Raw genomic sequence first — 3524 nt, forward strand, 5'->3', positions numbered from 1 at the left:
GGGGGCGTGTGGGCTAGAAGGAGTAACAGATTGAAAGCGACATTGCTGCTCTCAATGCCGAGGGCGCCGATAGCGGATGCAACGGAAGATGTCTCGACAAGAACTGACTTAGTGGTCTCGCACAAGGCAGCAGTAACATCTGCCACGAGCCCACCTTTTGAAAGCAAGACTACGCTCTGAATTGACCTGTATGCGATAACTTGGTGTGGCACGGAGATGGATCCTATCTCGGGTGACCTTTTAAGCCTACCAACACCCACAATGCCTCGACAGAGTTGGTGGGTGATGCTAGTGCAGGTGGAGGTGGCGATATTGGTGGCGACAGTGAGGGAGACAACATTGAGGGTGGAGGTACCACCGATGGCAGCGGTCTGCATGATTCATGCAACAGTTGATGGCTTAGGATGGTGCAGATCCTAGGTGGTGGTAGCTTGAGGTTAGGACAGGGCAGCGAGCGACACCAGGCCTAAACACGAGAGCAGAAGAGCCGCACAGTGGCTGTGCAAGCCTCGGGTTGCCCCACGCACTATGCAGCCTTTAGCATCAGCGACGATAGTGATGGTGGCAGCTCAAGGTGGGGCGATGCGAGGAGGTGATGGCACCTTCGGCGGTGGTGGATCTAGGCCCCGATAGCTCGATCTAGGCAGTGGCGACAATGTCGGCAACTCGTAGACCTGTATTTCCAATAGGTGCCTATCTCCTAGATCCGATGTCAGCACCAAGAGATTTGGCAGCGTCGTGGTGGAGGTCGGTGGTGGCGTCGTAGATCTGACAGGGGCCGGCGGCAGGCCCTAGATCCGCCGATCGCAGGGGTGGCTTCAATCTCCAGGCAACACCATCCCATGGTGTGCGGAGCGGAGGGAGGCCTAGTGGCGACGGAGGGGAAGACGAGCGGCAGCGCTTTAGAAGGGGCGGTAGTCGTTGGTAGCGGCAGGGGAACACTAGGTTGCCACCTGCATCCCTAGAGCTACACCCCTGAACTAAACTAAGGCTCTGTTTGTTTGGACTTTTGTTGGCTTCTGCTTCTCGAAAATCCAAACAAACAGTCTGTTTTTACTGGCTTCTGGCTATGGCTTCTCAAAAGCAAAATCAATCTTTACTACTATAGAAGCCTGAGAAACCAGAAGCAAGTTTGAATATTTTTTCTCCATAAGCAGGCTTGTAGAGAAACCATAGCTTGTAAAGGCCCAAACAAACAGGAGCCTAAGTTTTGAACTTACTGAATGTTGCTTCTATGTCAGCTGCTCTCAATAATCTGTTGGAGGAGGTCGCTCAAGGATCGGTCGAATGCTTGTCATCCATCTTCCTCAGAATCATCCACGCTCTTTAGTATCACCGGAATGCAGAGAATCTGTCTCTACAGAGGCTGAAGCAATACGAGAGAGACTGAGAGAGTGGAAGATGTCGTGAGCAGAATGCTTGGTACTGTAACAAATGTGATCTCATCCAGTGTTCTGCCAGAAACTGAAGGAAGTGACATTCACCCTGTTGCGAGAGCTGTTGCAAAAGGCATATTGTGGCTGTTTCAGCACAGAGACACACTCAATTTAATTCTTGCTCGCAACTGTTGACAAACACTCCAAGGTGTCCAAAGCAGAAAACTATTTAGTTGCTTGATATCCAATCTGGTGTTGCATCTGGAATCTGTGCTGGAACACAACAGTAAGCTTCTGGAGCAAGGAGAGTTGCAGTACATATTCTTGTTGAACAATTTGCAGTTCATTCTCCAGCGAGTCAAGAGCTCAATGGTCGAGGAGCCTACTGGATATGACTGCGTCGTGCGGTATGAGAAGCAAATTGAGCATTTCCTGGAGGGATACATTGAGACCTCCTGGGCTCCTGTATCCTCTCGCTTGGCAGGTAAGGATGGAAAACATCTTAGTTTCTGGAAGCCTTCATGTGTGCAACAGTTCACTGCAGCCTTCCAATCGGTTTATGATATTCAGAGACATTGGAAGGTCCCTGATCCTCATCTTCGTGAAAAGCTGAGGGTATCTATATCAAAGAAAATAGTTCCTTCGTATTGTGGCTACATGAAAAAACATCGAAAGGATGAGAGGTCTTTAAGGATAAGTGCAAAATATTTTGAGGATATGCTGGAAGAATTGTCTGAGGATGACCTGAAGGACCGTTGCTTGATTGAGTTAAATAAAGTCGTAGTAACATCATGTACTAAGCGTGTAGCCACTGTGAAGAACTATTTGCGGCAAGTTTGTCAATGCTTTAAGGCAGGGTTCTGCTATTTTTCTGATATTTTCCCTCCTTTTGTCATTCAGGGATTTCCCACTTTATTCTTTTTCTGATGCGATTTGCTGTACGAGATGCAAATTTTGCTCACCTACAGTACTTTTTTTTTTGTGCCTGTGTACGTACTCCTGTACCAGTTGGAGTAACTAGTCGTCAATAAATGCACTTGCGTGGGCTGAAAATTGTTTTCAACTATCATAGTAGCATTTTTAAATATTTCTATTACAAACTATTTGATCTTTTGTCAACAGTTATTGCAAAAAGTAATAATTAAAAGGAAAATGAAGGAACCAAAATAAGATATTTGTATGAATGAACGGCAATTGTGAGCAGAGAGTGGGCACAAGGAGCCGTGGCGAAAGAGGTGGCGGCGGTAACAGTGGATCGGCAAGGTGGCGCTTGCGACATCCACGAACAAGGCATGTGAGGCAATGGGCGGTGCCGGCCAACGTCGTGGCGCACACACTCAGCCTCCTGATGTGCCCTGCGTATGCGATCTTTTCCAAAGGGCAGCGCTGCGCTACTCTTCGGTTTCCTCCCTAGCGTTCACCTCATGAATTGAAACTAACAAACGCAATGGATCCCATTACCAGTGTAATCGGATTACTATGAGAAATGGCCAAACCAAACATACTCTAAGTTCAAATACCAACACAAACCCAGTGATTTTCACACAATACGATAGACATTCATGGAATCAAATACAACTAGTTAATAGTAGCGAGGGACAGAGAGATGATTACAATTTATTGAAACATGTTACACTTGCGAAGGAAGTAGAGGAAATAATTAAGAATAGATCTGGATCAATCGATGAAAATGAATACAACAGCCAGCAGCATAAAGGAACACAACCCCCATACATGTAGCTTTTCCCTCTAATGTCTATGTAAGAAAAATCATTCTCTGGAACAGTGCTTTCCGGAACAAATGAGGACTATACACTATGGCTCATCCATGTTCCAGGATGCTGCTCTGTTGCAAATAGAATCTATGTAAGAAAATTCATTCTCTTGTAATTTTGTTGTTTTTTTTTTCTTTGTAGTAGTCATGTTGTTGTTTTGTTTTGTGCAGTTCTCTTATGTTTTTACTGGATCAACAGTCATCCACTTCTAGGAAACAAAAGAATAACAAGTGTTGGGTTTCGTTATTAAGGATCCCCGACGGTTCCTTAGCTTTATTAGCTCAGCCTCCTAAAGGTTGAGTCTGTTTCTGCCTTCCAAAGTCCCGGCCTTCCGGAGCCTAGCCTCCCGAAGGTTCGGTCTCCGAGGCTTCGG

This window comes from Phragmites australis, chromosome 22, assembly GCF_958298935.1.
Source record: "Phragmites australis chromosome 22, lpPhrAust1.1, whole genome shotgun sequence".
Classification (NCBI taxonomy): Eukaryota; Viridiplantae; Streptophyta; class Magnoliopsida; order Poales; family Poaceae; genus Phragmites; species Phragmites australis.